Below are 22,697 nucleotides of genomic sequence, written 5' to 3'. Positions count from 1 at the left end.
TTTTTTTTTTTAACTATCTCCATAGTTTTGCTTTTTCCAGAATGTCATGTAGTTGGAATTGTATGTAGCCTTTCAGACTGGTTTCTTTCACTTGGTTATATGCATTTAGGGTTCTTCTATGTCTTTTCATGGTTTGATAGCTTATTTCTTTTTAGTGCTGATTTATTTGAATTTTGAGAGATCCAAGGGGTTTATATGATCATTGTACCTGGCGGGCTTTTACAGGAATGCCGACTGCTCTCAACTGGCCATCTCCCCCCTTCTTCAGGTCACTCTCCATTTGCCACATCGCACATGACAGGCAGCCTGCTTCTGACATGTCGTCTCTTTGGGGTCATCAGGCTGTGCCAGGCCGCTCAGCTCAAGGTTGCCAGAAACTCTAATGAAGCTCTGTTATCATCTCTCTCCTTGTGTTTATCACCATCAGGATTATTAATATATGATAATAGAAAGGCTAATATTCACTAAGTTCTCATACTGCGAAGTATTTTATATCATGATCTGATTTAATGCCCTGCTCAGCAGCTCTGTGAGGTAGATATTATCTTCATCCTCATTTTACAAATGAGGAAACTGGAGCTTAGGGTAAGAATTTGCTTAAGGTCGCACAGCTGGTAAATGGCAGTGCTGGGATTTAAACCCAGGACTGTCTGCCTCTGGAGGTGGGACTCTTAAGGAGGCCTAGACTATACTGCTGCTTTGTCAATTCTAAACAGCTTTAAGTGGAAGGTTTTTGTGTGGTCACTGCCTAATAGGCCAGACAACTACATTCTGATCCTCAGCAACAGCAGATCTAGAGGATATGAAGATTGAACTAAATCACTAAAAGCAGAATGTTTTAGTGTCCCAAATTTTCAGAAATCCAAAATTACACCAAATAGTGTAAGTGGGAAAATATAAACGTGAAGTATTGCTTCAATAATATGTAAAGAACTGATTTTTCTAAACTTTAATCCAGAGTATTGAGAATAGGCTACATGCTTTTAGCAAAAAACTTTAGAATTAAAAACAATAGATGTTTATATTAATAAAGTATGCATACTGTTGAAGTCTGTGCAGTGATAATATGGCCACTTGCATCAGACTAGGATACCTTCAGAGGAAAATTTTTTTCCCTTTCTTTTCCTGGAAAGATGTCCTGCTACTTGGTAGACAAGATGGGCTGGGAAAAGGGTATTTTTCTAGACTCTGACCTCTGTCTCTTCCCCTTTTACCTCTCTTGGGTCCTTCTCGTCTGTACTGCCCCACAGTGATTTAGTACATATATGTCCTGGAAGATAGCTCAGCATCTCTGAGAACTGCTCACTGTGGAATTCATCCCTCTCATAAGACTCAGTGCCACTCTAATCTCGATCTGCTGACAAGAACTGGCTATACACACAAGAGTAGTTCCTCTGGAGTCTGGGCTGAGTCACGGTCTCTCCTCTGGAGATGTGGAATTGGGATGGGGAGAAACCCAGCCTGTTACTGTGAGATTGCCCCTGGGGTTCAGACTGAAGGAACCCCAGTAGTGGGTCAGATGCCCGGTGGAGAAGGCAGAGCGCTGGAAAGGATGGGGAGTCTCATTGGAAGAGGGTGCTTGGATCAGTTGATTAAGTGTCCCACTTCAACTCAGGTCATGATCTCATGGTTCATGAGTTCAAGCCCTGCATCAGGTTCTGTGCTGACAGCTCAGAGCCTGGAGCCTGTTTTGGATTCTCTGTGTCTCTCTCTCTCCCTCTCTCTTCCCCTACCCCACTTGCACTCTTTCTCTCAGAAATAAAGATTAAAAACACAATTAGGAAGGGTGCAGAGGTGAGAAATGGAGAATTGTTGGTTGGCTCTTGATGGCCTCAGGTTACTAATTCAGAGCACTTTTGTTTCAGCTCTTTGTCCTTCCTGCTTATTCCTTTTAATAAATCCCTTTTTACTTATGTCAGTTTGGTCAGTTTTGGTTATAACCAAGTCATCTTTGGACAGTGTGAGAAAATTCACAGTGCAGCATACCTACAATTTATTCATCGACTTTGATTTAACTCAGTTTATATTTTGGTGCCGTCACATAGCTCCAGCATGTTCTTGAGGCTGGCTGCTACTTAGGCCCAGTCCTTATGGAAATGGATCAGGTGCATCTGGTCAGTAGAATTTCAGATGGAAACGGGTATTTCGAGGTCACCCAAATCTCAACCTGTTGCTCTATTCCCGTGGTTTTAACTAGAGCTTCTTTAACTTTCTTCACTTTTCTCAGACCAGTATTTAAACCAGAAGTGTCTTTTATCTAGATAATTGTTTTCCTAGCTGTTGTTCTCCAACCTGATAGACCCATTTCATCCCCCGTTGCATTCTTACATGTCTCCTGGCTGTTTGGGCCTCTGGTCTGCCATTCAGTCAGTCATTTTAAAGTCTACTCCTTCATCTGACATACTTTTCCTCTATCTAGAGCAATAGTTTTGAAGCTTTAATACATTAGGACTCAATTGAAAGTTTAATGAAAGCTTTGGGTCCTGTTCCCAGCAAATAAGTATATTATATATACACAAAAGAAACGTGGGTACAATTTTAGGAATTTCAGGGACTCCCAAGTCAAGAACCTAGAACCATGGGGAAACCAAGAGCTGCCGTATATCCATGAGAAGTTAGGGTCTAGAACCTGTCTTCTGGCTTAGCCTTTCTTGTCTTTTGCTGTTGACTTATTTTCTGTGTTTCTGCTCAGGAACTGGGAGGGAACAGGTGAGGATGTTACTCATCTCAGATTCTTGCTTTAGTTCATCAGTGATACTTTATTGTTTGTGTGCCTTCTGTGGGGCCAGCCACCAAAGAAACCCTTTATTGAGATACTTATGGGTGGCGCCTGGGTGGCTCCATTGGTTAAGCATCCACCTCTGGCTCAGGTCATGATCTCGTGGTTTGTGAGGTTGAGTCCCGCATAGGACTTTGTGCTGATAGCACGGAGCCTGGAGCCCACTTCAAGTTCTGTGTCTCTCTTTCTCTCTGCCCCTCCCCTGTTCACACTCTGTTGCTTGCTCGCTCGCTCTCTCTCTCTCTCTCTCTTCCCAAAATAAATAAACATTAAAAAAAATAAAAAAAAAATAGTAATGGCTCAGTTTGGCTATGGAAAGAAGGAGCCCACACTGAAAGGCATTGTGCTAAAATACTGGACGACAGCCATTTTCCATTATTTTGAGATGTGGTGATGTTCAGATTTCTGCCTGAGTGGGAAGAAGAAGGCAACTGACTTGGGGAAGTCTGATGAAGGCACCTCTGTCCCGGCCAGGTTTTCACACCGCAACCTTGTTGTCTCATTTAAATTCTTCTGAATTGCTCTGATATTAAAACCATTCTGAGACACCACTGCTGCACTAGGTCGGTGATTGACCACGCACTAGTGTTTTAGTCCCTGCATCTTTAGCATGGCAAACACTAGTGTCCCACCTAACTAAACATTTTGAATAATGAATGGTAGCCGGAAAAATGGCTAAATTAAGGGTTGACAGTTTTAGCTCATGCACACTGGGGCATAACAGTTCTATTTCTGCTAGGCTTCCACAAATTCTCGAACTTAAAGTCAGAGTGGATAAAATGTCTATTTGATGAAGCAGGCTACTACATAGTGCCCTCCAAATAGAAGTCTTCCTAGTAAATATAGTGCCTGCCCTTCCTGGGTGTGCTTAGAGTCCTCAAGACCACCCCCATGTTTGGGGATGTGTTGGAAGGGGGCAGGGGACCTAGCATATACTTGTACTCACAGCTAGTTTCTTCATAGCGATGTAGTAAGGACACACAGAGAAGAATTTGACAAACCAGGTGGACTCTGGAGAAATCCACATGTAGTTTTGCTTATGTTCTCTCCTCTCAGGAGGGGTCACACAGAGCAGACTCTTCCCCGAGCACTGAAAATGCAGCAACACTTGTGATACTTCTGTTCTGGAAAGCCCATTAGAGACCAGTGCCTATTGGGAGGTAGTCACATAGGCATGCTTTGCCAACTGTATACCAGGATTCCAGACTCCCAGAAGGAAAGCAGGTGTTCCATATAACCCCCGCATATGCACATTTATGTACAAACAGCTTAGGCATGGTAGGCCATGCTAACTTGTAAGGGACTGTTTTATATCCATTTAAACAACTGTTTACCAGCCTAGTTCCCAGATGCCAACCAAGGGCTGACTTTGCAAGCAGGCCTTTCTAAGGATGGCCATCTTAGGCCTGCTGTGTTTACTCTCTCCTATACACTGGGCCTCTTCTTTTTTTAAAAATGTTTTAAGTGTTTATTTTTGAGAGAGAGAAAGCAAGCAAGTGACCATGCATGAGCAGGGGAGGGGCAGAGAGAGACACACACACACACACACAGGATCTACAGCAGGCTCCAGGCTTTGAGCTGTCAGCACAGAGCCCAACGCAGGACTCGAACTCACGAACTGCAAGATCATGACCTGAGCAGAAATCAGACGCTCAACCAACTGAGCCACCCAGGCACCCCTCACTGGGCCTCTTCTAACTGCTGGTGTGAAGAGTGTGAGGGCAGGGGTGATGTTCTCTGTATTTGGGAGTCATAGCCTTTTCTCTTTTTTTGCTTGGGAAGTGTCTTCTCCATTCTGTTGGGGAAGTGTGTGTTGTCAGGCCTATTAGGAAGTACAGGATTAACTTTATTGAGGAGCATGGGAATCGACATGAATGTGGTCAGTGCAGGTCAAGTAAATTTCAAGCCATGCAGCCTTATGTTGCTGGACTAATTTGGCACAGGATGAAAAGTCCCTTAAAAGCTCTCCTTGTTTTAACTTTCCGGTTGGTTGATTTCTCCTTGAGAGTGACCCCAAAGGGCAGGAATCAGTTTTGTCAGCTTTATTTCTGTTCTCACCCTTCAGCTCTATTGAGCGCTGTCATTGGAGGCCCCACATTTTCTCAAGGATCAAGGTGCTGCTCTGTCTGTCCTGCCCTCTGTCCTTGGCGTCTGGTCAAAACCCCCTTCCTCAGCTTGGCCTAGGCTTTGTAGTATCTGGTTGACACTGACCCTCCTCAGATCTGCTCCCTCCTCTATTTACCCTTCTGGATTTTTCTCTAAAAAGTTTTTTTTTAATTTTTTTTTATTAAAAGGTTAAAAAAAGTTAAATCCTTCAATCAGGATTTGTTAGGTGAGCTTGTCATCCAGTATTAATGCTGTCTTCCTCCTCCTGTGAGCTATCCCAAGTCATTATTTCTTTTCATGCAGATATTTATAGAATTATTCTCTCTCTCTCTCTCTCTCTCTCTCTCTCTCTCTCTCTCTCTCTCTGGCATGTAATCATGCCACCAGTACCCTCTAATCCATAGTGATTTAGGGGAAGAGTTTGATTTCCTTTTGTGTCATAGCTCGTCTCTTGACCAGGTAGTGATGGCTTCTGTCGATCTTTGCATAGTATTGTGTCTTTCTAGTTACTATAGAGATAAAAGCATCTAGAATTCTAGAGTAAAATCTAGTTACTTAAAGCTCCGTAAACACCTGTGCTAAGTCTTGAATCTGGTTCAAAATAATCTGGGGACTTGGATGAATTAAGCTAGCCATCAGTTAGTGATTGAGGTAGTTAGGTGATGTGCCCCTAGGAGTTTATTAAATTACTTTTTACTTGTGTGTGTGTGTGTGTACGTATTTATATATATAGATCTATCTATCTATATATATCTATGTATCTCATATTATTCATGATGAAGTTATATGATCTGATTTTTGGTGTTGGCATCATTTTTTTTATGCAGTTATCAATTCATTCAGCAAACATCTGTTAAGCTGCTCTTTCATGCCTTGCACTCTGTGGACAGGCACAAAAGCTTAAGAAAAAAAAAAGCAGATCTTGCTTTCCGGAAGTTCAGCATTTAGTAAGAAAGACAACGGTGTACCTAACTGACACAGTGGAAATCCAGTAACCTGGCCTGAAGAGTGTGTGTTTGAGTTTGGATCTATAGGAAGCCGGTAGCTTTCTCTGTCCAAAGCCAGGTTAAGACCATTGCTATACTTTGAAGACTAAATGTAGTAGGCATTCCTTTGTGAATCAACCCAGTTGTTTCTTCAGAAGATATTCCATTCACAGCGGTGTGTTGGCCTATAGGAGATCTAGTGGACATAATTATAAAATTCAGATTTCCTTTCCCTAAGCACTTTAGTTAGTCTGCTTAGGGAAGAGGGTCAGCACTAAGGGCTTCTTGAGCACCCGATGTTCCAACCACTGGCCAGCTCTCGTTCAGACGAACCGCGGATCAACCCGTCAACCCTGAGAGGGTAGATAGTATTGGTTGTGTGTTTTGTTTTTTCATTTTCTTTTAGATAGTAGTGTTTTTTTTCTGCAGTTTACAGACTAATGAAAGAAACGGAAGCTTGGAGAGTTGAAATTAACTTACCCAAGGTCACACAGCTTGCTTTATTCATTTACAGCCTGCCTCGGTCCAAAAAGGATTTCAGGCAGTTAAGCCACACAGTTAGAAAATTCCTTGCGGTCTTTCTACTGTCCCAAGAAAAACAAGACCATATTTTTTTCTTTTTAAGCTTCAATGATTCATAGTGTTTCAGGCAGTATTACTACATGGATAGCTCCAAGTTTGAATTTTACAAAAGTGCTTACGTATGTCTCTGTTGGAATGTGTAGGAGTCAGAAAGGAAATCTCTGTATTCGATTTCATAAAGTCATGAGCTTTATATAGTTGCTTGAGCCACACATGTCAGTGCTTGGTTGTGTGTACAAGAAAGTTCTTATTAATCATTGCACAGCTGGTGTGTTGTTTGCCAGCATTATTACTTATTCTTAATTACCAAAAGTGCACATGGGCTGCAAACTATAGATTGTGCCAAACCAAACCTCTAAAGTGGTCGAACTAATAGGTTTTGGGGAAGATTTATAATCCTTTGTAAATGATAGCCGTGCTGTATATATTCATATAAAGAAACAGTGTACATCAGAAACTCACACAAAATCTGGATCATAATCTCAAGTATATGATTCTCAATATCTGCCTCCTGTTCTCTTTAATTTGTTGCTGAATCAACTTGGCTTGTTTTGTATATTGAGAGTAGAGTTTATTTATATTTTATTTAGAAAAGGCTCTGCCTTTTTTAAGGTACTTGTTTTTCTTTTCCTAACTCAGCAATGAGTAGAAGTGGAGACATTTTTTTCTCCAGGAAAGCCTTCAAACCCTTGATTTCTCTCGAATGTCATTTCTGTTGAGATGGAAATGGTGGACATGACCACTAAGAGGATTAGTCATCGTTTTCAAAATTTAATGAAGGAATTAGGTCATTTGTGCTTAATGTGCTAATAAGCTCACAGAGTAAGCTGTAGTTACTGATGGATTGATGTGGAAGGGTCTTCGGAATGATCATTGTTTCTTGTGTGTACTCCTGTTCTACAATTTCTGCAGGATGGTGTTACCTGCCATGCCCAGGGCCACAAATACCTGCAGCTGAACTTTTTTGGAAGTCCTCTGGGCTTTATCCAAATTCTATGTAGCTTAAAAGAAAACTCTTTCACTTGACTTTATTATTCAGATGAATCCAAACTATTGTAAATGGTTTCTAAGTTTCCATTGTTTCCCATTCTTGGCAGGTTTCCTGCTCATTACTATAGGTTAGTGGTTCCTAACGAGTTTTTATGTTTCATAGGTCTGTGAGAATTTTATGAAAGATAACAATCTCATTGAAAAAATACAAATGCATATGGACCATTTACATACAATTTGAGGGTATACACTAATACTGAATTCTCTAAGAGACCTCAATTGGGAACCCTGCCTTGCTGAAATGAACTTGGATGATACTGAAATAACTTAATAAAAATATGTGGCCCATTTTTACGATGCGGGAGTGCGGGAACTAGCGAAGTTTAGCAACTTACAGGTTTCTGCATGTGATAGTGTGTTACCTTTTACTTATGGCTTTACCAGTAGTATTTATTGTCCACTTATTATCTAAAACAGATATCTCAAACACATGTTTTAAGATATCAAAGACAGAGCTCAAAAATCTTACAATATAAACTAAAAATAGGTTAAAGGAAAAAGACAAAAAAATAAACAAACAAAAAACACTTTGGTATCAGTCAAATTGAGGAAAAGGCCAGGGATCAGCAAATGATGTTTTTAAAAATTGGCATGGGCCATATCTGTTTTACTCCTAACTCAACCTTCCACAGACATGATACGGAACAGATGCATATGTAATCCTCAGAATCCCTTTTGGGAGGGAGGTGGAGAAGATGGTTTGGGCAGCTTTGGGTAAGACTTGCAACTTCCACAAAGGTAGAAGTTCCTCCTGACCATCCTAGCCTCCCACCAGAGAAAGGAGAATAGGTGGGATGTGACTTCCTCTCATAGACACTGCAGGGTCAGTGATCTCTGGCAGTAAACAGAAAATCAGAAAGAAAACCTCAGAATCAAAACTAAATTTTAAAAAAGAGCTTCTATAAGAGAAAAAGTTGGGAAGAATGAACCCTGAGAGTAGGGAGGGGAATCCCATGTCCCACCCTGATAACTTGTAACATGAACATCTAGAAGTCATGTCTCTTACCTGGTCCAGCTTCTGTCTAGTAAACGGTGGGAAGTGGTGATAAAGTGGCCAGCTAGGACAGAGACTTCTGGCAGGGGCTGAAGGGCCCGGGGCCTCCCCTGGAGTTTGTATAGCCCAGGCAGAGGGAGTGAACACAGGCACAGGCGTTTTGGCAAAACCAGAGAGATGAAGTGAGAGAGCAGGTTGCTTATAGCCCTGGCTGCGTCCTTGTCCTCCCCATCCTTATTGGTTATGGACTCAAAATGTTGAAGCCCTAACCCCAATGTGACCTTATTTGGGGATGGGGTCTTTAAAAAGGGAACCGAGGTTAAATGAGGTGATAAGGATGTGTCCCTCATCCAATTGGACTGTTATAAGAAGAAGAAAAGGCACCAGGGATGCACATGCACAGAGGAAAGGCCGTGTGATGACACGGCAAGAAGGCAGCAATCTGCAAGCCAAAGAGAGAGGCCTCAGGAGCAACAATCGTTGCTGGCACCTTGGTCTTGGATTCCCAGCCTCCAGAGCTGTGAGAACACACATTTCTGTTGTTGGAGCCGCCCAGTCTGTGGTGTTCTGTTGTGGCAGCCCAAGCCGATGAACACACCATTCTCCAGCGACAGAACACTGGGCAGGCAAAGCTGTAGTGTGTAGAAGAAAACAGACGTCCACAACATGGGAAGAGATTCAAGGACGTGTCACCCGTGGTGTCGTGGTGTGAATAAAGTGTTGACAAAGCTGCCCATTTAAAAACTAGTATGGTTGAAATGAAACAACCAAAAATATCCAGCGTGTAGTCAATGAGCCTATATTGCAGCAGGAGAGGAGAAAATGTGAACTATAGTTGAAAAATCTAAGAACTACTGGTCTAAGGAAGAGAAGAAAGGAACTTACTAAAATTTATCTCTATAGAAGAATTAAATATTTAATGAAATGGGAGTTAAAAAAAATAAAATGATGGAAGAGTTTTAAAGATACTTGCTGAGCTAAGGAAACAGACTGACACATGTACAACATTTTAAAACGAACAAATTAAAAATACCAAAATAGAATAAAAAATTAAAAAACAAATTACCCTCCTTAATGGAACAGTCACATTCAATGAAAGGAGAGACACAAGTCAAAGAAACAGACACAGAGGGCAAGAATGACCCATCAGAAGTCATCACAGGAGTACAGAATGAATACAAGGAACAGAAATAATTTTGATGATAAAACAACTTTTTTCTGAATCAGAGTGAGACCATAATCTGATCAAAATGTTCGCTGAATTTCAGAAAACATCAGTCTGAATAGTAAGTCCTTCAGAATGATCCGTATAGAGACAAACTGATTCAGTTATTAGATTTTAAGGAAAAATAAAAAACACTGGGAGGATACATCTGGTTGCCTCATATTTTCCTACAGCAACTCAGAAGACAATAAAAGCAGTGTTTATAGGTCTTGAGTATCTATTTTTGGCCACAAAGAAAAATCCCAAATTTCAAAAGGCAGAAATAACACAGACCATCTTTTTCCCCCCCTGATCGGTAATATTCTAAATCTAGAAATTAGAAGCCAAAAAAAAAAAGAGTCCTTGGTCATCTGGAAGTTTAAAGACTTTCATGATTCATGGGTGAAAGTGGAAATAAAAAAGTTGTAGAATGCCTAGAAAAATATTATGAAAACAAGCTTATCAAAACTTAAAGGATAGTGCAAAAATTATGTTCTAAGGGAAATGTATAGACTTAAATAACTGCATATCCAAGCCAGAAAGAATGAAATAAGTTAAATTTCCACCCACCTACATCCCCAGAAATTTGAAGAAAATATGAAAGTTGAAATTAATTAGGAAAGAAAAAGGTGGTTTTTATAAAACCTCTTGCATTTTTGGTAGATTGGGGAGCATAAAATAAAACAGATTTTCTTGGCTAAGCTAGTCAAGAAAAACAGGGGTGGGAGAGAAGGCTCACATACATAAAAAGAAACAAATGTGAAAATAACCATAGATACACAGTGCACAGAATTTTGAAAATCTGAATAAAATTAGTGTACTAATAAACAGAAAACGTTCAAAGAACTGCCATCCCCTGCTTCCCCCCCCCCCAAAAAAAGCACCAGGCAGAGATATTTTCACAGGTGAATTTTAAAGATGGAAGAAACCATTTAATAGGTTAATCAGTTAGTATTTAAACTGGTCCACACTATAGCAGAGGAAAGTTTCAACTTCTTTTTATGATGCTGGTGGGGCACTCATGCCAAAGTCTGTCAGAGATAAAGTTGTAGATCAATTTTACTTATGCATATTGTGCAGAGACCTTAAATAATACATCAAAAGTAACAGCAGTATTTTAACGGGATAATATTTCAGTCTAGGTTGAATTCACCCCTGAAATACAAGGGTGGTTCAATATTAGGAAACACATTAATATAATAATATGCCATATTAATAAGTCTAAGGAGAAAATCTTACAGCAGATGCCTAAAAGCTGTAGGCTTTTACATTATTCCTAACGTAATACTTTAGTAAAGCAGAAAATGTGGATGCTTCCTTAAAATGATTTAAAATGTATATTTTAACCCTTAAGTTCATATTCTATGTAATTGTTGAAATGCTTAAAAGGTTGATGAAATCATGACATGGCTCACTGTTACTATTGTCCTAGAATTATGATATAAGAAAAGCAAGAAACAAAACAGAGCTAGTTTGAAAACTAGAAGGGGGAGAGTTTGCATTATTTACAGATGCTTGTACACGTGGATAGCCCCAGAGAGCAGATTGAAGAGCTCTTAGGTACACTAAAATGATTCATTGGGATGAAGGATTAAAAGTAATTACCAAATCGATAGCTTCCTTATATACCGCAGGGCATCAGAAAATACAGCGGGAGAACAGGCATGATTATCAGTGTTATCCGAAAAGATGAATTACCTGAACGTAAGCCTAAATCAAGAAAAGATAAATCACTGGCGTGTGAGCCTAAATGAAGAGATGAAGAGCACCTATGTGAAGAAAGTTATAAAGTTCCACCCATGGGACTTTCCCAGATGAGGGAAGTCTCTAGGAGGAGGAAACAAGTGTGTGTGAACTGGAACGGACTTTGTGTGACTGTTCGCAGTGTCCCGCAAGGTGTAGAATGCACCCCTGTCCTGAAGGCCATCTCTCTAGTACAAAGTACTCTGCAGATACTGTCAAAATTTTGCAAAAATGTAGAGCGTGTTTGCTGCCATTGACGTCTACTGTATCTCTCAGTGCAAAAATCAGACAGCCTTGTGGCGCCTGGGTGGCTCAGTTGGTTAAGCGTCCGAGTTCAGCTCAGGTTATGATCTCATGGTTCATGGGTTCAAACCCCACGTGTGGCTCTGTGCTGACAGTGTAGAGCCTGGAGCTTGCTTCAGATTCTGTGTCTCCCTCTCTCTGTCTCTGCCCCTCCTCTCCTTGTGCTCTCTCTCTCTCTTTCTCAAAAATAAATAAATACACAATAAAAAAAATCACAAACAGCCTTCAGTGGCAGGCGAGAGGGTTAACCCTCTCATCCAAATTATGTCATGACTATGAGAAGAAATGTTCAGCAGCTTGTTCAAAAGAATGAAGTAGACTCACAAACATGAACACCTATCTTGGTGGACACATCCTAAGGTGGCCCAGTCATCTAGGCCCTTGGGTGCCTGTGGGACCCATGGCTTGATTCTAACCAGTAGAATCTAAGGTGATGGATGTTTTCCCCATGATTGTTTTGTTATGTAAAACTCCCCGGGACCAGACTGGAAGCAGAGGTTCTCTCACTGGCCTGGAAGAAGCAAATAGGCATGTTATGAACTGCTTTTGGAGAGGAAACTGCGGGGGCCTCCATCTCATATTCACCAGAAAGTCAGAACGTTCGGTTGTACAGCTGCAAGGAAATGAGTTCTGGTAACAACTCAAATGAGGTCGGAAGCAGATTTATCCCCAGTCCAGCCTCCATAATACAGGCTGGCTGATCCTTTGATTACAACTCTGTGAGCTGAAGACCGGGGCAGAGGACCCAGTGAAGATGTGCCTGGACTCCTGACACGGAAAGTAGGAGATAAATGATAGCTTTCTTATGCCCGTCAAGAATCAGAAAACACAGTAATGGTAAACGTGTTGTTTTTAGGCATTGGGTTTATGGGAATTTGTTACACAGCAATAGTAAATGAGCACACAAAACTGAATGAGAGCTAAAACACTGGCATACTGGCTCACTCTGAATTAAATTTAAAAAATCTCCTACTACTTACCCAACTTTTCTTTCATACCTTCATATCTTAAACTCTAGTCATCCTGGCCTCCTTGGCATTCCTGGAATACGCAAGGTACATTTCTCCCCCAGGGCCTTTGCACTTAATTGTTTCCAATGTCCGGAACATTGCAGGTCCCGTAAAAAGCATTCAGTTAACAGTTGAATAATTCAAAAAAATTGAGACATGGAACTGTATCTCTATTATGATCCTTTGTGTATTAAAATACGTACCTAGAAATTGTGTGTGTGTATGCCCATGCATAGGCATAGGCAACTTTTAAAATTTCCTTAGAAGAAATCAAAGAAACTATTGACAATGATTAATTACCTTGGAAGGGACTCAGTATTTTTCCAGTATTCTGTGTGTCAGTATCCTCATCAACAGTGTTATTAGGATAAGGCTCATTTATAGTTTTCTTCTTTGACTTAAAAAAAGCCAACTATCACATACTTAAATTTACATTACAGAATAAACACTCTAGTTCTCTATCTCAGAGTGTAAAAATATCTGTCAGTTTGACTAATTTTTTGGATGAAACTGGAAATTGCTGAAGAAATCAGGCTTCAGTTTGAAGAAACTTAACAATGAGTCTGATTCTTTTTTGAGTTTGAGCCCCTTACATTCTTTGATGTCTTTCCTTTCTGATGAATGAAGCCCTTGTATGGCTGTCTTGTCCTTAGATGACAAAAACTTGAAGCAGTAGTGAGAGAAATATTTATATATATGATCTGTTGAGCACATTTACTACGAAGTGGTTATATTTTGAAGTCACTTTGGGAACGGTTATTTTGCTCATATCCAGACTATCATCTGCTTGTACATGATATCAGATGAAGAAATGAAATAAATGTGTCTCTTTGTGACAGAGTAAATAAAGATGGCCACAAACTCTTCTATACTCCTTCCATAGAGATAAGAGAATCTGTCTCCTTAAATCTTGGTGGACCCTGTGTTGCTTTGGTCATTAGACTGTGACAGGAGTCACTCTTGACTATAGTTTGACGAGCTGACTGCTTCCATTTCCTTCCTCTTGGGATGCTCTTTTTGGGGGAAGGCAGCCGCTGTAGAGAAGTCCAGCTACCCTGAGAGTGCCAAGCTGGGAGGAAGCCCATGCTTATCATGTAGGGAGGCTGTGTAGGAGGGAGGAAGAGATATGCACAGCCAGACTTAGTTCTTCCAGTCTTCTCATCCCAGGCATAGGATGTGTGGAAAAACAGCGTGGTCATCCCAGACTCTAGCGGACAAAAGTGAGGAACCCAAATGACAACCAAAACTAGGGTTTCAGACATGTGTCCCCAGTCACTGTCCCACCCACGCCCATTTGACTGACCTTGGCTTAGGCTGATCATTCCTGCTGTGCCATGCCCAAATACCTGAGCCAGAAAATTGTGAGCGTAATAAAATGGTGGTGGTTTGAGACCAGTAAGTTTTGGAGAGGTTACATAGCAGTGAATGGAAGGAATATCCCATTATTTCACTGAACATGAATTTTGGTTTAGTGAATTCTGTGTCCCTATTGACTTCCAGAGGGGGGGTGTTTTAGGTAGAAAAGGAAATATTTTTAAAGGTTATATATTTAATGTTTGTTTGTTTGTTTGTTTGTTTGTTTGTTTAGAGGGAGGTGGAGAATCCCAAGCAGGCTCCATGCTCCACACAGAGCCCTATGTGGGGCTTAAACCCATGACCATGAGACTATGACCTAAGCCGAAATCAAGAGTCAGATGCTTAACCTACTGAGCCACCAAACTGCTCCTAAAGGTTATATATTTAAAGAGCAACACGTTATCTGCATCTTTTCATATGATAAAAATTCTAAAAATGAAAGTACAGAGCACAATCAGGTAATTAGTTCTCATATTATTTTCCCCAGTTTTAGAGCTTTAGCCAGTTGTCTGAGGTTTCTGCCTCCCTGCGCTCCCCCTGCTCATTCTTCCCCAACACAGACTTTACTTATCCCTGGGACTCTGGCCTCTTTTGGAGCAGTGTTCAGTATTACTGCTATAGTACCTATCTAGTTTTTTCGTTCTGTTTTGTTGACATACTTTTGCATACTAGGAAATAGGAAAATAAGGTTAAAATACCTATTGGTGTGCTGTGGTTCTTAGGAAACTTCAAGGGGGCCAATCATCATGCTCTTCAGCAAACATCTCTATCCATGTCCATGGAACTGTAAGATCACCGTTTCAGGGGTCAAATAAGGATGACTTTATTTGCAATGAGTGTATTTATGAAATGGTAACAGTTCACAAATCTTTGTCACGTATTTATTAATATCTGACACATTCTTCCTTTGGAAAGGGAAAACCAGAATAAAGGGGATGGTAAAATGAGATTACTCCCTAAATAGTCAGGGCCACCCCTTTGTCATGTTAACTGTGCATCTTGGGTATAATCAGAACCCACAGTATGCCTGACTTGAAGCAGAAACTAAGGGAGCTCATGTCTCAGCATGGTACACTGTGTATTTATCAGGGGTTGGGGAGAGGTTACTCTGTCCTGCAGGGAAGGGTGGCAGGTCAGTTTGACAGAGCTTGTTTCTGTATTGCGGAGTCAGTCACTTGGCTCACATAGCTTGGTGAGTGAGACAGGCTTTGGGGGATGGGCATATATTTTCTTATTCATAGATTCATGGGTCAACTATTCAAGCCCTGCATGTAGTGTTGGAGCCTCTTTTGGAATGCTCCTAGTCTTACCTTGTAAAACTTTGGTGACATGGAACTCATTCTCTCCCAAATTAACTGCCCAAGAGTTGTGTAACTTCACACAGTTCAAAAGGTTTTCCCCCTTATATTTGGTTGACATATGCCTTCTTACATTCTTCACCCATTAGCCCTGGTTTTAATCTCTGGGCCCAGTACAAGGTGAATATCTCTTTCACATGATGGTTTTTTAGAATCGGTTTTTTAGAATTGGCAAGTTGCATGACTTTGCTTTGAATTTCCCACTTTCCTGGTCACATTGTGCTGTGGTTTATACTAAGAAATACATATTTAGTCTTCATCCACAGTTCCTGGCCCCCAGTTCCCAGAACCCTTGGAATTTCCTGAGCCATAAGAGCAATGGGAGCATCTTTGTTATATTTGATCTCTTGTCTTCAGTTCCTGAATTGCTTCAGGTGAAATGGATGTCCTGTTATTCATGAAAAGCTTTTTCTACTAGGACTGGATTTATGTAACCAAGGTGCCTTTTAAAAAGTACGTAAGGATGGGGGGCCGGTTGCCAGAGAACCAACAGTGAATAGAGGATTGAAACTTTCAGTCCTACCCCTGATTTGGCTGGGAGAAGAGAGGCTGGAGGTCAAATCAGTTGCTGGTGGCTGGTGATTTAATCAGTGGTGCCTATGTAATGAAGTCTTCATAATGAACCCCAAAGCAGAGGGTTTCCAAGCGCTTCCAGTTTGGGGAACCAGAAGGGTTCCCACATTCCATGGTGCTGGATCCTAGACTCTATGAGGACAGAAACTCTCTTCATGTGGCACCTCACCCTATGTGTCTCTTCATCTGGATGTTGATTTATATCCTTTAATATCCTTTGTAATAAACCAGTTATCTAGTGATTAAACCGGTTTACTGAGTTCTGTGAACTGCTCTAGCAAATAAATTGAATCCAAGGACTGGGTCATGAGAACCTCTGATTTATAGCCAGTTAGAAGCCCATGTAACAATCTGGTCTTACAGTTGGTATCTGAAGCAGAGGCGGGGCGGGGGGAGAGGGTTGAGGGACAGTCTTGTGGGACTAAGCCCTTAACCTGTGGGATCTGATGCCATCTCTGGCTGGATATTGTCAGAATTGAGTTGAGTTGCCCTAATGTGGTCTGGTCAGTAAGGTGTGCAGTTGGGATCAACATCTTCCTCGTTCTAGGTGTAGGATGTGTTAATTCTACTTGAGATGTTCTCAGTTTGCCAGTCATGACATGTGTGTCCTCACTCTGGCCTTCCTGTACACATTGACTTTACTCACCACTGTGGCTGAGGCATATGTTCTCATACTATACTTGTGTGGCTGCTTTTTATACAGGTTCAAGAACTTCCCAGATAGTTTTTTCTTTGGAATCTTGTATTGCTGGTCTGTTTGATTCCAACCTGCTGAAAAATGCTTGGGCATACTTCTTGCACAGGAAATTGTTCAGTATCTCTCCAGTTTTGTGTCCTGTATGAAGACAACAAATACTGAGTTAGAGCTCTGAGGCATAACACTAGAAGTATTTCTCTAGATTTATAGTGGTGGATCTCAACTCCCAGGGGACATTTGGCGATGTATGGAAACATTTTTGATTGTTAGAACTGAGTGGGGTTGGTATGGGTATCTACCGGGTAGAGGCCAGAGGTACTGCTAACCATGCATAGGATGGTGCCTCCAACAAGAATCAGACCCAAAATGTCAAGGGTGCTGAGGTTGAGAAGTCCTTGTCCAGATTAATGTGGTTGTCGGAAACAGTGTCTGGTGAGTATGATATTTTTAATTTTGCTAATCAGACTTATTACATTAGCACATAAGACAGTGATTCTCAAAGGGTCAACCGGGGGTCCTCTGAGGCCCTTTTTGGGGTCTCTGAGGTCAGAGCTCTTTTTATGATGATTGCCTTTTCCACTCATTCTTTTACAGAGTGGAGTGGAGTAGAGTGGAGTTTTCCAGAGGTGACGTGACATCTAATATGGAAACAGATTGAATGCAATAGCAGATATGAGAATCTAGCTGCCTTTTTTTTACATCTGACATTAAAGAGAGTTTTGGGGCATGTGGGTGGCTCAGTCAGTTAAGCATCTGACTCTTGATTTTGGCTTACGTCATGATGTCACGGTTCGTGAGTTCACAGTTTGTCTGGCTCTGTGCTGATAGCATGGAGACTGCTTAGGATTCTCTCTCCCTCTCTCTCTCTAAATAAAGAAATAAACTTTAAAAAAGAGATTTTCCAAATTGAAAACAATACAATTTCTCTTACTAAATTATTTTCTATTAGAAAAGTTATTTTTTCATAAAACATGTTAATATGTAATTGGCATATTATTTTAATCAACTAATAATGCATGTAAAAATCAAAAGAATTTTTTTAATGTTTAGTTTTGAGAGACAGAGAAAAAATGAGAATGAGTGGGGGAGGGGCAGTGAGAGAGGGAGACAACAGAATCTGAAGTAGACTCCAGGCTCTGAGCTGTTAGCACAGATTCTGACGTGGAATCCATGAACTGTGAGATCATGACCTGAGCTGAGGCTGGACACTTAACCAACTGAGCCACCCAGGCGCCCCTAAAATTTCTCATAAATTTTATTTTTTATTTCTAATACTAAGAATGTCAATAGACATAAAAGTTCTTTGGGATCCTAGTAATTTTTGTAGTATAAAGAGATCCTGAGATGATGAATTTTAAGAACTTCTGACTAGGTGACATTTCTTCATTGTATATGCAAGGATATTGTATCGAGTGACAGTTTTAAAGACCTCGTTAGAACCTAAATATACAGAGTGTTTATGTTTCCCAACCTGAATAGAAATTAGTTGGCAGGTTCCTAGTTAACTTGTGGTAATTTCTAGTTATCCCTTGTCTGCTTCTCCAAGTGATCACCATTCCTTTAGTAGTAAATCTGAGTGCACTTTGGGATCTCCATTTGTCAGAAGGATTTCCTCTGCTTCAGTTCCTTTGCTTCATTCATGGATACTATGTTTTTGTTTTGTTGTGGAGTTAAGATTAAATTTTGAAAATATCTTTGGCCTTGTGAGAAGGCTTTCCTTTCAGGACCTCAAATGATGGAAGCATACATTACTTTATGTGGAATATTTTGAAGTCTCCTTTCTGAAACCTAAGTCTGGTATTCAGATAAGGGACAGTGCTATTCCTTGGAGAGAATGTGTGGCTCACCTCCTGAACTTTTTAAAATTTTTGAAATTCTATTTCATATGGCTAACCAATTCAAAATGTCATAGATGTCTGCGATTTGGTGTTGGTCATATGGATATGTTTTTTAGATACATTTCCCTTTGCTCTTTCATTCTACCATGAAGGTAGAGGGAGATAAAGACCTGCCCAGATGAAGTGTAGGAGGATATTAGTGATTGAAGGGTGCATTGACTTATGGGAGTGATGGTGTTTGAGATGCTAGACATCATGTGGTCTGGTGCAACCAGACCGCATTTAGCTGAATCAGGAAACAGGCCTATAATGGTGTTGCTTTCCCAAGGTCATGTTATATTTAATAGCAAGGAACATTATCACTTAACTTTATGACCTTGCGGCCCTTTACTAGTAATATGATTGTACACAAGTTATTTAATCTCTTTAGGCATCTCTGTTTCCTCATCTATATCATTGAAATAAAAATAGCAACTTTGTAGGGTTATTGATATTAATTTACATAATAGCCTTTCTTTTGAAAAATTTCAGATCCACAGAAAGGTTGCAACATGATGCAATAAACATTTGTATTTCCTGTCCCCATACAGTGTAATTATATTATTATTATTATTATTGCTGTTGAACCATTTGAGATGAAGTTTGATTTCTTTATGACCCCTTTCATTTCTAGAAACTTCAGTATGTGTCTTCCAAAAACAAGGAAAAATTCAGGAAGTTTGAAACTGACACTATATTGTTATTTAATGTATTGTGACACTAAGGGTGACCCACAGTCCAACACATTGACACTAACTGGGAATTTGTTAGAAATGAGAATTTGGGGCCCTACTCCAGGCCTGCTGAATCAGAATATGCACTTATTTATTTAATGTTTTATTTATTTAGAAGCACACTATGAAAATTAATTTTATTTGCTCAAGGGTTCATATTGCAAGCACCAAACAAAGCATGGGCTTCGATTCTGTGAGCCCAGATTCACATATTTAGGAGGATAAAAGCAAACTGTGATCCCTATATATGGATGAAAAAACTAAAGGCTCACCGTACATCATGTTGTAGTTTAAAATTTTTAGAATCCAGAAGTCACTGGTCTTTTAGGTCTTTCTGGATGTCCCACAAAGTATCTGCACTTTTCTTGAGCTGAGCAACCTCATCATCCTTCACCTTCTGGTTGATAACACTGGTTAATCCCTGAGTGTTCAGGATGCATGGAAGGCTCAGGAAGACTTCATTCTCAATGCCATACAGTCCCTTCACCATTGACACTGGATGAATCCTGGATAGATTTTTCAACATGGATTCGATAAGATCAGCCACACTTAGTCCTGCAGCCCAGTTGGTATATCCTTTTAGCTTGATGACTTTGTAGGCACTTTCAGCCACCATCTTATGCACTTCCCTCCAGTTTTCACTGTCATTGGCTATTTCCATTTCTGGATTCAGTTCCTGGAGAGAAACATCTGCCACATTCACTCCCTCCACACAGCCACACTTGAGTCACCATGCTCTCCCAAAATCCATCCATGGCAGTTGCTGGGATGAGCGCCAAGTTTTTCAGCCATAAGATAGTGAAATCTGGAAGAATCCAGATTACACCCACTTCCAATCACACAGCACTTGGGCAGTCCACTTAACTTCCAGGTAACGTGTAAGAATATTCACTGGGTTGGAGACCACAATTATGATACAATCAGGACTGTACTTGACTATCTGAGGAATAATGAATTTGAAGACATTAACATTCCTCTGCACCAGGTTGAGCTGGCTCTCCCCCTCCTTCTGGCGGACTCCTGCAGTTACCACCACAATCTTAGAATTGGCTGTCACAGAGTAATCTTTATCTGCCCCAATTTTAGGTGTCTCAAGAAATCAGCTCCCATGTTGCAGACCCTTCGTTTGTCCTTTGCATTTATCTTCCAAAACATCCAAGGGCAAGTTCACCAGCCAGAGACTGTCCTAGAATGCTGATGACACATGCCATACCAACTTGTCCAACACCCACTTGAGTGATCTTATTGTTTAGGATGGTTGCCTCTTCTTCTGCAACTGGTGCAATCAGTTTTTCCTTAGGAATTGCCATTGTGCCCAAAGAGAAGTGGCTGTTAAGAGCCATGCGAAGAAGACAGTGTCAGCTGCCCAGAATCTGTACTTAAGAAGACCCCTGATTTGTATGTGTATGAATATTTGAGAAGCACTGGACTGAGCAATCCATATTCATACTTAATTAGTTGTTACATGATAGCTTTTTTTTTCTTTTTAAGTAATCTCTGGGTCCAACATGGGGCTTGAACTCATGATCCTGAGATCAAAAGTCACATGCTCTACCAACCGAGCCAGCTAGGTGCCACCAGGATACCTTTTGTGGAAATATTTTCATCCATGCAGGATACAGTCCAGTGTATTGAATTGTGTTTAATAATTGGCATGTCTCCATAGTTTCCTTTAATTTAGAATATTTCCTCAGTCTCTGTCTTTCATGATACTAGTACTTTTGAAGAGTATAGACCAGTTGTTATGTTTTGATTTTTAAATTTTAATTCTATATAGTTAACATACAGTGTTCTCTTAGTTTTGGTTGGTGTGCAATATAGCGATACAACATTTCTACGTATTAGTCAGAATTCATCATGGTAAGTGTATTCTTTAATCCCTGTCACCTATTTTATTTATCCGCCAACCACCTGCCCTCTGGTAACCATTAGTTAGTTCTGTCTATAGTTCAGAGTCTGTTTTTTGGTTTGTCTCTATTTGTTGTTGTTGTTGTTGTTGTTCATTTGTTGCTTAAATTCCACATACGAGTGAAATCCTATAGTATTTGTCTTTCTCTGACTTATTTCACTTAGCATTATACCCTCTAGATCCATCCATGTTCTTTTTTATGGCTGAATAATACTCCATTTTGCATTTATATACCACCTCTTTATTCATTCATCTACCGATGGACACTTGGGCTGCTGCTGTAATTTGGCTACTATATATAATGTTGCAGTCAACATAGGGGTGCATAAATTTTTTCAAATTAGTGTTTTTGTATTCTTTGGGCAAATACCCCAGTAATGGGATTACTGGATCATATGGTAGCTCTATTTTTAGCTTTTTTATAAACCTTCTTACTGTTTTCCACAGTGGCTGCACCAGTTTGCATTCCTACCAGGATACATATTTAGAAAAATAATGCTATTGCCAGTGTCAGAGAAATTACTGCCTGTGCTCCCTTCTAGGATTTTTATGTTTTCATGTCTCACATTTAGATCTTTATTTTGAGTTTGTTTCTGTGTATGGTATAAGAAAGTGGTCCAGTTTCATTCTTTTGCATGTAATTGTCCAGTTTTCCCAACACTATGTGTTGAAGAGCCTTTTTCCCATTGCATATTGCCTCTTTTGTTGAAGATTGTCTGTATAATCATGTGAGTATTTCTGGGCTCTCTATCTGTTCCATTGATCTATGTGCCTAGGTGTGTGGCAGTACCATAATGTTTTGATCACTACAGGTCTGTAGTACATCTTGATATCTGGGATTGCCACACCTCCAGTTTTGTTCTCCCTTTTCAAGATTGCTTTGGCTGTTTGGAGTCTTTTTTGGGTTCCATACAAATTTTAGGATTATTCTAGTTCTGTGAAAAATGCTGTTGATATTTTGATATAGATTGCATTAAATGTGTAAACTGCTTTGGATAATACGTTTAAAAAATATTTGTTCTTCCAATCCACAAACATGGATATTTTTTCCATTTGTGTTGTCTTCAATTTCTTTCATCAATGTTTTGTAGTTTTCAGAGTGCAGGTCTTTCACCTCCTTGGTTGGGTTTTATCCCTAAGTATTTTATAATTTTTGGTGTAATTCTAAATGAGATTGTTTTCCTAATTTCTCCTTTTGCTGCTTCATTATTAGTGTATAAAAATGCAGTGGATGGATTTCTGTGTATTGATTTTGTATCCTGTGACTTTACTGAATTCATTTATCAGTTATAGTAGTTTTTTGGTGGAGTCTTTTGGGTTTTCTATATATAGTATATCATTTGCAAGTAGTGAAAATTTTCATCCTTTCTTACTAATTTGGATGCCTGTTATTTCTTTTTGTTGTCTGGTTGGTGTGGCTAGAATTTCCAGTGCTA

At 40.1% G+C, this 22,697-nt stretch overlaps 1 protein-coding gene and 1 pseudogene across 3 annotated transcripts in view; one reads left to right on the top strand and one right to left on the bottom strand.

Moving 5' to 3' along the window:
* The window catches only part of ARHGAP10 (Rho GTPase activating protein 10), a 325,239-nt gene that overhangs the window by 231,647 nt on the left and 70,895 nt on the right, over positions 1-22,697 (top strand). The gene's annotated exons all lie outside the window — the stretch shown is intronic.
* LOC112858196 (L-lactate dehydrogenase B chain-like) lies at positions 19,658-20,679 on the bottom strand (annotated as a pseudogene).

Source organism: Puma concolor, chromosome B1, assembly GCF_028749965.1.
Source record: "Puma concolor isolate L17-30 chromosome B1, mPumCon1.1.hap2, whole genome shotgun sequence".
NCBI lineage: Eukaryota > Metazoa > Chordata > Mammalia > Carnivora > Felidae > Puma > Puma concolor.
Note: the sequence above shows the minus strand (reverse complement) of the source record. Positions and strands in the feature narration are given on the sequence as shown.